We start from the raw sequence: 14,648 nt of genomic DNA, 5'->3' as shown, positions 1-14,648 counted from the left end.
TTACTGATTTCCTCAGTAGCTGCAATTTATGCTCACTAGCAGTGAGTAAAGTTTCCTCTTTCCTCAAATTCCTGCCAGCATCTGTTGTTCTGTTTTCTTGATGAAAGTCATTCTGAGCTAGTAAGGTGAGAGTATAAATCATTTTAATTTCACCTTTCCCTGATGGCTTAGGATGTTGAACCCATCATCAAATATTATTTGCCATTTCTATTTCTTCCTTTGAGGACTGTCTGCTCACCTCATTACCTCATGTATGGATTGGATTTGGTTTAATCTTGGCTGTTTTTACATAATAGAACCCTATGCGATACAGAGTTGGCAATGATTTCTCAAATCTGTAAGCTGTCTCTTCAGTTGTGAGGTTCCTTCCATTGTTAGGCAGGTTTTTAGTTTGCTATAATCCATGTGTCAGTCCTTGGGTTGTGTTCTCTGCTGTCACAGTCCATTCAGAAGTTCCTACCTCTGCATAGGATGATTGTTGACACGGGACATAGTTGATGTGTCTTCCCTGCAGTTTCAGCATGTCCTGTCTTCACATGAAGTCTGTGATCTATTTTCAATGTTTCATGTAGTTTGAGACTCGACCTGATTTCATTCTTCTACAGGTACATACCCAGTTTTCTCAGCACCATCTGTAAAAGGATCTTTCCTAATGACATCTGGGTTTAAGGGAAAAAATGAAGTACCTTCTAGGGCTGGGTTGATGAATCCATGATTAAGAGCACTTGCCGCTCTTGCAGAGGACAAAGGTTCAGTTAACAGCACCCATATGGCAGCTCACAATCCCTTATATCTCTAATTCTAAGGTATCTGATGTCATCTTCTGGAGAGTAGTTGACTGTTCAGTTTTCATGAGTTTGTAGGCATTCTGGGGGTAGAATTGTTGTTGAATTCTAGCATTATTCCATGGTAATCCAATAGCACACAGCTGGTTACTACATTTTCTTTTGTATCTGTGAATGTTTGCTTTGTTACTGATTATGTGATCAATTTTTGAGAAGGTTCCATGAGATGCTGAGAAGAAGGTATTTTCTTTTCTGTTGGGTGGAATGTTCTATAGATGTCTATTAATTTCATTTGTTTCACTACATCTGTGATATCTCTTATTGCTCCATTAAGTTTCTGTCTGTTTAGCCTGTCCATTGGTGAGAGAGGAGTGTTGAAACCTACTATTAGAGTGTGTGTTTCCCTTCTTTGAGTTGTGGTGGTGGAGAGTTGTCAGATGTCTGTGTTATTATGGGTGTTCTTAGATTCCTTGGTTTGTGCTTTGCCTTCTAGTAGTTTCTGTAAGGCTGGGTTTGTGGCTACCTATTATTTAAATCTGTTTTTGTCCTGGAATATCTTTTTTCTCCATTGATGGTGAATGCAAGCTTTGCTGCGAATAGTACTCTGGGATTGCCTTCATGGTCTCTTAGTGTTGGCAGCACATCTATCTAAGACATTCTGGCTTTCATGGTTTCCACTGAGAAGTCAGGTGTAATTCAAGTGCCTACGGACTCCTGATCTTTGATGAAGAAACCAGAAATACATGGGAGACCATTCTCTCCCTTATAAGAGATCATGTCAGCACACAGAAGCCACCCTATTGCTGACACACCCCCACATCCCAAAAAATATTTAATGGAAAGGAATTCCCACACAGACCTCAACCTAAAACCAGATATCTTGAACCTAACAGAAGAAAAAGAAGGGAAGATCCCTGAAATCAATGACATAGGAAAAGACTTTCTGAGCAGAACACTATTAACACAGACACTAATTTCAACAATTAATAAATGGGATCTCATGAAACTGAAAAGCTTCTGCATGACAAAAGATCCCATCATTCAGACAAAGTGGCAGCTTACAGAATGGTAAAATATTTTTTTATCAACTACACACCCAATAGAGGGCTAATATCCAAAATTATACAAAAAAACTCAAACAAAATGTATAAAGAACTCAAAAGGCTAGATATCAAGAAAACAAATGACTCAATTAAAACTGGGAATTTTTAAACAGAGAATTCTCAATAGGGAATCTTAAGTGGCTGAGAAAGACTTAAATGTTCAACATTCTCAGTCATTCGTGAAATGCAAACCAAGTCTGCTTTGAGAGTCCACTTTACACCTGTCAGAATCCTTAGGATCAATAATACGATTGACAGTTCCTGCTGGCAAGGACATAGAATAAGGGGTACACTCATCCACTGCTGGTAGGAGTGCAGACTCATACAGTCACTATGGAAATGAGTGTGGATTTACCTTAGAGAGATGGGAACTGATCTACCTTGTGATCCAGCTCTATCACTCTTGGGCATTTACCCAAAGGAAACTTCATCCTACCACAGAGACGCTTACTCAACCATGTCCATTGCTGCTCTATTAATAATGCCCAGAAATTGGATAACATATTCAAGACATGAATATGAATGGATAATAAAAATTGGAACCTTTATACAAATGAATATTACTCAGCCATTAAAAAGAATTAAATTCACAGTAAATGGGTAGAACTAGGGGGAGAAATCACCCTGAGTGAGGTACCCAGACACAGAAAGCCAAATGTGGCATGTATTAGCTTACATGTGGATATACAGAATCACAGAGATTAAGCATAGAGTAACAGACTAAGGAGGAGAGAAGCATCTCATCAGGAAAGAAGAAATAGAATAGAAAGGTACAGGCTGGTGAGGGGAGGTGCAAGGAGAGAAATAGAGGGACGAGGGAGTGTATACAGGGAGAAACAGCTAAAACTAAGGCCACGGAAGTAGTGTGCAGTGGCATGGGTATTGATACAGTCGATGCTTCCTGAAATAAATGCATATGTGAAGGCAATCTAACAGAGAAATCAAATAACAGGGTGATGAGACTGTGTCTGAGAGCTTTCTCCTTCTGTCTTGCATTCCATTCTTTAGGTTGGGATTAAAGATGTGCACCACTGGGATTAAAGGCGTGCACCGCCAGGTTTCTATGGCAAACTAGTGTGGCTACTGAGATTAAAGGTGTGTGCTACCACTTACTCTCTGATCTTCAGCTAAACTTTCTTTATTAAAATACAAATGAAATATCACTACACGTAAGTATCACGAAACATTGTAAAGGAGGGGACACATAGATTATAAGAGCCAGAGCATCATGGAGTTTGCTGTGACATTGTATCTCCTAGGAATGTCAGAATCTACACCAATAAAATCTTATTAACATGGCTGCTTAAGTATGAGCTGAATAAGGACAAGAGGCAATCTATAAGGGACAAGGGGCCAACCAGCCCTACACAAAGAACTATAGGGAACTCACAAATGCCGGGAGTGGAGAAACAGTTTTAGTCCTACTGTGGGAAGAGTACACGAAATGCTTATCCAATACCAAATGGTGAGCCCTGAATCATACATACAAATAACATTATACTAAATTAAAGTATGCGTGTGTTATAGTTTCTTAGGTACTTAACAGTATGAATCCTTGTGATTTTTTTCACATATCCATACTATTATTTTGCTCTCCTTTCTCCCTGTGTATTTATCTCCCTTCAACCTAATTATAACCCTGACAGCATACAGACAAGTAACATACAGATCGGGCAGGTTACATACACATATGCATGTAACAAAATTAATGAAAAATCCATGAATTTGAAAGGGAACAAGGAGGCATATAAGAGCGGGTTTGAAGAAAAAAAGTAAAAGGAGAAATGATGTTTCATTGTTACAAAATATTTGTATAACTAGGTAAGGACGTGTTGCATTTGTTGAATTATATGTAAAAATGTGTTGCTGTTTTACCTTGTCTGCCTAAGGCACCTGATTAGTCTAACAAAAAGCTAAATGGCCAATAGCAAGAAAGAGGTATAGGCAGGACTTGCAGGCAGGGAAACTGAGTAGCAGGAGGAATTTAGGCTTAGAAAGGAAGAAAGAAAAAGAGATACCAGGGAGAAACCAGTGGCCAATCAGACACACATGGAGGAAGCAGGAAACCAAGACATACAGAATAAAAGAAAGGTAAAAAGCCCCAAGGAAAAATGTAGATGAATAGAAACAGGTTAAATTAAGTTCAAAAAGCTAGCAGGACGAGCCTAAGCTAAGACTAAGCACTTATAATTAATAAGAAGCATTCATAATAAATTATTTGGGAGTTTCTTGGTGGCCCAAAGGAAAATTCCAACTACACATAATACAATAAATAAAATAAAGAAGTAGTTGTTTTTAAAGAATTAACATAAAAGGTAAAAAAGGGACACAGCCAAGACTGTTAAATAGACAAGCTTGTCTCAGAAAAAAAAAAGAAGATAAAAAGAGATGTAACATATCCCTATTACCTGCTCTGAAGAATTTTTCACAGATACTGCCACGGCATAACCACATGGGAATAAGGTGGCCTGCATTAATTAAAAGAGTTTCTAATAGTAAAGTATATTACAGTTGCTTATGACTTAAAATGTCATTATAAAATATCTAGCAAATTAAATTCAACTTGATTACATTATCATTTCTTCCCACTACATTCCTTAGGATGAATTTTAATTTATTAACGCCATGTATCACTAAGCTAAAATCCTGATACAATTATCTCACTTGATCCTGAGTGGCATTCAGAAGTAGACATAGAAAGCAAGCTTGTCAGGTTTTTGTGTGTCTATGACTACCAGCCTGATGACTGTAGACTTCAACTTTTTAAAATTTGTAAAAAAAAAAATGTTTCAATGAGTTCTTTGATGAGGAATGATTTTAGAAGGACTAGTATGTGAAAACTTGCTTTATTTAAGCACCCGTAGAACATTAATCCTTTCTCACTTCAGTCTTCTATAAAAAGAATCCAGGAGTAGTTAATGCATAAGCAATAGCTATTACAATAGTCTTACTAATTGACCTTGTAATGACAAAATATGGGAGATCTTGGTCAAACAGAGATAATACTTCCAATTCAAATGTCTTAGCTAAAGTGATTTTGTATTTCTTCTGTAGACTCTTCTCAAACTCACAGAGATCCCCCTGCCTCTGCCTCTTGAGTACTGGGAGTAAAGGAATGTACCACCACTGACCAGCAAATTTTGTACTTCTTAAGGCATCTTGAAACTAAGATGAGTGTTGAAATGAATTTTGAGAACTTAGGTCCTGATAAAACTGTACAAGAATACTTTTTATTTGCCTTTATTTTTTTAAAAAAGATCTTTATTATTTTTATTTTATGTATAAAGTGTTTTGCCTACATGTATGTCTGTATACCACACGTGTGTCTGGTGCCCACCAAGGCCAGAAGAGGGCATCAGACCTCCTGAAATTAGAGTTATAGTTATGGGTCCTGGGGATTTAACCCATTTCTTTGGAAGAGCAGGCAGTGCTCTTACCCATGGAGCCATTTCACCAGGCCCAGGGATATTTTACAAAACAAAACAACAATAAAAGATACTATGGAAAACAACTGGGCACTGCTGCAAAAGTACTTGATTGTCTCAAATACAGATGAGGAGACACACTGATGGCTAGGAAAGACTGAAACTCAAAAGGGCTGCTAGGGACAAAACTACAATTCTAGCCAGAGGCACAACAGCTGCAAGATTTAGAAATCTAAGCTTTTGCCCTAGGACTTCCCACCACTGTCTGGGAACTGGCATAGCCTTCTTGCTTAAGAGTACTCGCAAGAGGCTTTCTGACGTCACGCAGGCGGAGACTTTAAAATCCAAATGGCTCCTGGTTGGCATTGGTGGGTGTCTTCCTAAGCAGTTGTGCATTTTACTGGAAGTGGGCGCTGGGGGTCAAGAACCAGAGAGAAAGGTAACTGCTGGTATGGGGTTAACTCTGTTCCTGCTAAGAAACTCTGTGGCATCAGAGACCTGGGGCGGCATCTGCCAGGTTCTGGGTTCAGGGATCAGTAAGTTTGTGTGGGCAGCGCCTGGAGAGGGAAAAGAGGATGCTGATTGCTGACCAAGGTGTTCCGCAGGGAGGGGGAGAAGGGGAGGACTGCCTGGGAGGGACAGGTTAAAACACTGCGTTCCTGTGGTAATGCAGCATCTGAAAAGCCATGTAAGAAGAAAAAGTCTGGGAAACTGAAGGCTTGAGAATAAGACCTAAGTGGAATGTAAGCAGTCGAACAAGGAGTGATGTGACTCAGTGCACAGCCTATTGTGCTAAAGTCCCCAGCTCAAACAAACAATAAAGTGGGTGTTATTATTTGGTGTTAGTATTTGGGAATCTGCATTGGCCTGACTGTCCTTAGGGTCCTGACAGGAAACCTCCTCACCTGTAGCCACTAAGAGCACTTCACCTGTAGCCACTTCTGGGCACATTTGCTATGGTTCCTTGTAACAGGTGGACCTACCCCTAACCTCCCCCTTCTCCTGTGTCTACCTCCCTCTCTCTCCCGCACTCTTTACCCCATGGGACTAGTCTGCTCCCCTCTCTGCCTTCTCTGTCCCTTCTCTCTCATCTTCCAATAAGCCTCCTGTATAAGCCTTATCGCATAGCGTGACTTCTCTTCACTACATATATATATATATATATATAATTTTATCAACAGTGAGTTCTGTCTTATCCTAGAAAGAAGCCAGGGCAGGACCAGAAAAAGCTGAGTGGCTAGCGTCTAGTACTGCAGAGACGAAGACAGGGTCTGACATAGGTATGCTTATGATACTAAAATATTTTGAGAATGGAAGCAGCCTCTACATTATGTTATGGAACGGATTGCTTGTCTTTACTGAAAGGGAGATTAGAACCAGAAAGACAATAGTGGGTATTAAACTATGGGGTTAAACATAAAGCAAGAAAAGTAGATATTAGGAAAAGAGAATGAATCCTGATTTTGAAGCCAAAGGAAACATTTTGAGGAGAGTTAAGGAGCCTGAGATTTCTTGTCAAGCAGTCTGTGAGTTACCATTGAAATAGACATAAGAGATACCAGTGATGTATTCGGGATAACACATTGAAATTTTGCGATCATGGATTGCCGTGTGATGCAGGAATCATATATGTTCATTTTTGCATTGTCTTGCTCGAGTGTATTGAATACTTGAAGTTGCATAGGTGTTATCTTTAGTGAGGACTTAAGTATACATGACAAACAAATACAGCACACAGGGAAAATACTATCGTAAAGGAATAAACTTAGTTACTCTTCTACTTCAGAATAAAAGTGACAATTATTGCTTAATGATCCACTTGCATCTGGAACATTTTTCTGATATTGAAATCATGAATTAGGTTCTGAGCATGAAGCGCAGTTCCATTTGCACCGGTGGTGCTGGCTGCCTCTCCACACAGGAATTAAGATCTCAGGATCTCGACGAACCAGACCTTTATACCCGTCAAGCGTAAGTGCCTCCAACTATGGATCTCAGCTGCATGCTGCCATGTTCTGTAGCTAGTTCTCAGAAACTGTAGAATCAGATGGTGAAAGTGGGTCTTCTCTAGTTCCACACTTGAGTCGCTCACTCTCCAAAGGTTAGTAATTCCTTCAGAGAGCTTTGGTTTTACTGTCTAAGTCTGGCAGTATTAATTATATTAGCAATTAAACTAAGAAAATGTCAATATAAACTCAATTTAAAATAACAATCTTATTATAAGGTTTCAAAACTAAAATGGTTTTATTTATTTATTTGCTTCTTTGTTTGTTTTGGTTTGTTTTGGAGACAAGATTTCTCGATGCAGCCCTAGTTTTCCTGGCATTCACTCTGTAGACCAGGTTAGCATCGAACTTTGGGATATACCTTTCTCTGCTTCCAAAGTGCTCAGATTAAAGGTGCGTGCCACCACCACCTACAATGCTTTTAATTTAAAAAAAAAATCTGGGTAAGCAAGATGAGTCAGCAGGTAAAGGCACTTATCAACAAACCCAAACACCTGCTTTCAATCCCCAGACCCACATGGTAGAAGAGAACCTGCTGCATCAGCAGCTACTGACCACCAGCTGCTCGCTCTCTTTCTCTCTCTCTCTCTCTCTCTCTCTCTCTCTCTCTCTCTCTCTCTCTCTCTCTCTCTCTCACACACACACACACACACACAATAATAAATGTAATAAAGTTAAAATATTTCCAATGCAAAACAATTTCATTGGGCAGCAAAACATGGTCTCCCCTTTTAACGTCAGATCCCTTTAATATCTGACTAATGAAAGACAGTTAGAATCTATTCTGCTGCTGCATTCAGACTGTCCTAGCAGCCAGTCTCTAGGTAGCAATGTATGCATGAAAGGATGAGCATGAGAAGAACAAACAACATCTTAGTTTTGATGTAGTGATACCTAGATATACATACCTTGGAGAACATGTCTAGTCTAGATCAGCAGTTGTCTGGATTGGAGGTGGGGAAGTTTGATACAGATTGACAGGAAACAGTCTGTTATTTGTATGACCTGGGGTATGACCTCACCTTTTTGTACTTTGAATCCCTTGTGTATAAGAATGGGGATAGGTTGAGCGGTGGTGCACGTATTTAATTAAACGGAGGCAGTCTAATCTCTGGGTTTGAGGCCAGCCTGGTCTACAGACAAATTCCAAGACAACCAGAGCTACACAGAAAAACCTGTCTTCCAAAAAAAGAAAGAAAAAGAGTGGAGATACTGGGAGATTGCTCAGTGGTTTAGAGTCGTTCCTATTCTACCACAGGACCCAAATTCAGTTCCCAGTACCCACATTGGGCAGGTCACAACCGCCTGTGACTCCAGCTCAAGGAGATCTGGTGCCCCTTTTGTGACCTCCATAGGCACTCTCGTGCATGTGTGGTTATGCCTATACAAACAAAATATACATAGAATATAAAATAGAACTCTTCACTTTTTTAATGGAGATAATGGCAGACTCTCCTTTACAAGTTGTTCTGAATATTTATTGAGTGTTTATATAGGTCAACTGCTCTTAAGTTCTTCATGCATATTAACTCTTGATACTCGGTGACAACTTTCCCTTAAGGCACAATGGCAAACAAGGGAGTACAAAAAAGGGAGCAGTTATAGGGGCATAAATAGAGACGAAAGTGTTTAGGTTATTGAACAGGCCTTTAGACTACTTGGTACAGAAGATCTATGGGCCTGAAACACACCTTTAAGGATAATATATGTGTTGATAATGTCATGCACAAGGAAATTTGGTTTGTTATTTGTGGTGCTGAGGATTGAGCACAAGCTGAACAAAACACTGAGATACATCCCTGTCACAGAAGTACATTTCATTCCCCCCATATTTTATACCTAAACTGCTGTAACTTCATGGTATGCTCTCCTGCTTTAAGGAATGCATTGTCTTTAGTTATTTAAAGCTTAAAGACTAATGTTTGATGCTGTTGTTACGATGTGTGTGTGTGTGTGTGTTTGCGTGTGTGATGGATAGCCTTGAAATAATGCAGACTTGAACACAGAAGGAAATGTTTTTGATTGCCTTCTTAATATGCAACTTGGTATGTTTTCAAGTTCTAAAAAAATAAAGGATACAAGACCTATCCATGATAAAGTATTTATTCAGAAAAATATCCAACATCTATATAAGGTATTAAATTGTCTGATTTGAGTGATTTTGCAGTGTGGTTTAAATTCTGGTTTGTCTGAGACAGGGTTTCTCTGTCTAGCTCTGGCTGTCAGTGGAACTCATTCTGTAGACCAGGCTGGCCCTGAACTCACAGACATCTGCCTGCCTCTGGCTCAGGAGTGCTGGGATTTGCTGGGATTAAAGGTGTGAGCCACTAGCACCCAGTTTTATTGTTTTTTTAAAAGCAATGTATAAGTAAAACCCACAGTTTTACAAAAATAGCTATTCAAGTAATCCACACAAAGTTGTTTTCACCGTTAACAATTTCTATGGCATTTGACATGGGCTACAAACATGGCCCTGTGGTAAAGTACTTTCTTAGCATGTGGCTTCAGACCTGGGCTCAATTCCTAGTACCATCAAAAAGAACAAAACAAAACAAAACAACTACTTTTTACTAGGAAGACCCTTTTCCCTTCCTCAATAAAAGAGAGGTCAGGAGTGTGCCTTGTATCAGCAATTCCAGCACTTTGTTATCAGATGCTGGGGGGATTGCAAGTTCCAGGTCAGGCAGGGTCACATAGTAAGACCCTATCTAAAATACATAACAGCCAGGAAATCTTAAAATGAAAAATGGTCTATGTTTAGTAATAGTGCAAGTTAGTTTGAGTCATGAAAAATTTAAACAAAAATCAGTCTATAAGAAAATGTTGATGAGGGTCTGAAGAGGTGGCTCAGCATCTAAGAACACTGCTTACTCTTCCAGAGGTGCTGAGTTCAGTTCCCAGTAACCACATACTGGCTCACAACTGTCTATAGTGTGATCCCATGTCCTCGTCTGACAAAGTTGGACGTGCAGGTAGAGTACTCATATAAATAAAAATAAGTTTTTAAAGAAAAAAAGGAAGGAAGGAAGGAAGGAAGGAAGGAAAAGAAATGAAGGAAGAAAAAGTTGATGAAGCCCGGTGGTGGTAGTGGTGGGAGCACATGCCTTTAATCCCAGCACTCAGGAGCCAGAGGCAGGAAGAGCTCTATGCGTTAGAGGCCAGCCTGGGCTACAGAGTGAGCTCCAAGACAGCCAAGCCTACACAAAGAAACCCTGTCCCATAAAACCAAAAGAGTTGATGATCTAAATATTTGTGCAGTAGGACATACCTATAATCCCAGATTTGGAAAGCAGGAGAATCCATTGTTCTGGGCTATGTAAACTCATGACTCAAAAAAAAAAAGAAGAATAAAAGAAAAGAAAAACTATATGTATGTAGGACTGGAGGGTTTTTTCTGTGATTAAGAAAACTGTTTGCTCTTGCAGAGGACCTGAATTCAATTTCTGGCACTCACACAGAAACTCAAACCATCTGTAACTGCAGTTCTTCTCATCTAGGAGCACACAACACACATGCTTACATGCAGTGAAGATGTTTATATGCATAAATATACATGTACATAATAATTGACGAGAGGCTGAAGAGGTAGCTCAGCAGTTAAGAGCACTTGTTCTTCCAAAGGGCCTGTGTTCATTGCCAGCACCTGCTTGGTCAATCACAACCCTCAGTAACTCCAGTCCCCTGGATCTGATGCCCTCTTCTGGCCTACTTGAACATTGTGTGCACATGATGTACAAAGTTTACAAAACACCTAGACACATAATTTATTTTAAAAATAATTGAGCAAGACATGGTGGTGCATGCCAGTAATCCCAGCACTCTGGAAGCTGAGAGGAGAATCTTGAGTTCAAGGTTAGCCTGAGCTACATAACAAGTCCAAGGTTACCCTGGTATGTATAGCAAAAACCTTTCTAAATTTTAGAAAATAGATATTAAGAGGGATTACAGCATAAACAATAAAATATCAAAATGGAAAAGTCAAAATAACCAGAAAAAATCAAATATTAACTCTCAAAAAAGATTTTATTAACAAATTATTTTACAGATGAATGCTTTCAAATAATTAAATGTCTAATGGTTTTTAAACATGAGAGTTGTCATAGAAAATAAACACAATTATCAAGAGGCTACTATATGCGTGTACAACAACTTATAGGCATCATAATAAAATCAAACCAATCACCGACAGACATAATATACAAAGCTCAATAATTGCTATCAAAATGTATTTGGCAAATAGGCAATTATTATTTAAGATAAGGTCTTGCTCAGATTAGGTGAGTCTCTAGCCAGAATCTTTGGGCCTTCCTTAGTCCTCTAAATGCTGGAATTAGATGCATGCATGGCAACAACTGGCTCAGCAAATGCTTTACGCATGACCATATGCCTGGTACTGTAATAGATGTCTGAACTAATATAGCACAACACCTGCCCCATGGACTCCATTTCAAGTGGGACGATGGCTACAGGAACAAGTATTTCCCATTACAAGATTATTAAGTTAGCTACAAAGTAGTAGATTTCATAATGGCATTTTTACACATGTTTTCTTCTTCCACACCCTGCCCTCTGGCCTTTGCCTTGCCCTCCCCTCTGTCCCATTCTTGCTGTTTTTCCATTGCCCACAACAACCTAATTTCTGCTCTCCCAGTACAATATTGCATTATCTTCTGTCAGTGTTCCTGTACCCTAATCCTTCAGGTCTCTTTTTCCCTCTCACAGTTCTCTAGTTTCATGAGTCATCCACACATGGACACCGACCCACTCACACATAGAAACTTCAATCAAGGCTGCACACATGAGAGAAAACATAGTGCTTATCTGAATGCAGTTTATTTCAGCTAACATTCTGAACTGTAATTTCACCCATTTTCCTACAAATGTCATTTTTTTACTTTTAAATCTGTGTATATGTGTGTGTGTGTGTCTGTGTGTGTGTGTGTGACCACAGAGATGAGAGATGTCAGACCCTCCTGGGGCTTGTGTTACAGGTGGTTGTGAACTGCCTGGTTTGAGTGTTGGGAATCAAATGCTGGTCCTCTGGAAGAACAAGAAGTGCTCTTTATCACTGAGGCATATAGGCAGATCATGTGATAGTTTTGGTTGTCGTCCTCAAAGATTTGTTTATCTTTTATTTTTATGTGTGTGAATATTTTTCCTGCAATATATGTGTACATCCGTGGTGACTGTGGAGGCCAGAAAGGGATTCCCTGGAACTGGAGTTATAGATGGTTCTGAGCCACCAAGTGGGTGCTGGGAACCAAACCCAGTTCCTCTGTAAGAGCAGCCAGTGCTTTTCCCTGAGACATCTGTCCCACCACTTTCTCATTTTTGACAAACCTACTTACTGATTTCCTCAGTAGCTGCAATTTATGCTCACTAGCAGTGAGTAAAGTTTCCTCTTTCCTCAAATTCCTGCCAGCATCTGTTGTTCTGTTTTCTTGATGAAAGTCATTCTGAGCTAGTAAGGTGAGAGTATAAATCATTTTAATTTCACCTTTCCCTGATGGCTTAGGATGTTGAACCCATCATCAAATATTATTTGCCATTTCTATTTCTTCCTTTGAGGACTGTCTGCTCACCTCATTACCTCATGTATGGATTGGATTTGGTTTAATCTTGGCTGTTTTTACATAATAGAACCCTATGCGATACAGAGTTGGCAATGATTTCTCAAATCTGTAAGCTGTCTCTTCAGTTGTGAGGTTCCTTCCATTGTTAGGCAGGTTTTTAGTTTGCTATAATCCATGTGTCAGTCCTTGGGTTGTGTTCTCTGCTGTCACAGTCCATTCAGAAGTTCCTACCTCTGCATAGGATGATTGTTGACACGGGACATAGTTGATGTGTCTTCCCTGCAGTTTCAGCATGCCCTGTCTTCACGTGAAGTCTGTGATCTATTTTCAATGTTTCATGTAGTTTGAGACTCGACCTGATTTCATTCTTCTACAGGTACATACCCAGTTTTCTCAGCACCATCTGTAAAAGGATCTTTCCTAATGACATCTGGGTTTAAGGGAAAAAATGAAGTACCTTCTAGGGCTGGGTTGATGAATCCATGATTAAGAGCACTTGCCGCTCTTGCAGAGGACAAAGGTTCAGTTAACAGCACCCATATGGCAGCTCACAATCCCTTATATCTCTAATTCTAAGGTATCTGATGTCATCTTCTGGAGAGTAGTTGACTGTTCAGTTTTCATGAGTTTGTAGGCATTCTGGGGGTAGAATTGTTGTTGAATTCTAGCATTATTCCATGGTAATCCAATAGTACACAGCTGGTTACTACATTTTCTTTTGTATCTGTGAATGTTTGCTTTGTTACTGATTATGTGATCAATTTTTGAGAAGGTTCCATGAGATGCTGAGAAGAAGGTATTTTCTTTTCTGTTGGGTGGAATGTTCTATAGATGTCTATTAATTTCATTTGTTTCACTACATCTGTGATATCTCTTATTGCTCCATTAAGTTTCTGTCTGTTTAGCCTGTCCATTGGTGAGAGAGGAGTGTTGAAACCTACTATTAGAGTGTGTGTTTCCCTTCTTTGAGTTGTGGTGGTGGAGAGTTGTCAGATGTCTGTGTTATTATGGGTGTTCTTAGATTCCTTGGTTTGTGCTTTGCCTTCTAGTAGTTTCTGTAAGGCTGGGTTTGTGGCTACCTATTATTTAAATCTGTTTTTGTCCTGGAATATCTTTTTTCTCCATTGATGGTGAATGCAAGCTTTGCTGCGAATAGTACTCTGGGATTGCCTTCATGGTCTCTTAGTGTTGGCAGCACATCTATCTAAGACATTCTGGCTTTCATGGTTTCCACTGAGAAGTCAGGTGTAATTCAAGTGCCTACGGACTCCTGATCTTTGATGAAGAAACCAGAAATACATGGGAGACCATTCTCTCCCTTATAAGAGATCATGTCAGCACACAGAAGCCACCCTATTGCTGACACACCCCCACATCCCAAAAAATATTTAATGGAAAGGAATTCCCACACAGACCTCAACCTAAAACCAGATATCTTGAACCTAACAGAAGAAAAAGAAGGGAAGATCCCTGAAATCAATGACATAGGAAAAGACTTTCTGAGCAGAACACTATTAACACAGACACTAATTTCAACAATTAATAAATGGGATCTCATGAAACTGAAAAGCTTCTGCATGACAAAAGATCCCATCATTCAGACAAAGTGGCAGCTTACAGAATGGTAAAATATTTTTTTATCAACTACACACCCAATAGAGGGCTAATATCCAAAATTATACAAAAAAACTCAAACAAAATGTATAAAGAACTCAAAAGGCTAGATATCAAGAAAACAAATGACTCAATTAAAACT

Source organism: Chionomys nivalis, chromosome 12 (genome assembly GCF_950005125.1).
Source record: "Chionomys nivalis chromosome 12, mChiNiv1.1, whole genome shotgun sequence".
NCBI lineage: Eukaryota > Metazoa > Chordata > Mammalia > Rodentia > Cricetidae > Chionomys > Chionomys nivalis.
The sequence above is the reverse complement of the archived record's forward strand: the minus strand, read 5'-3'. Positions refer to the sequence as shown.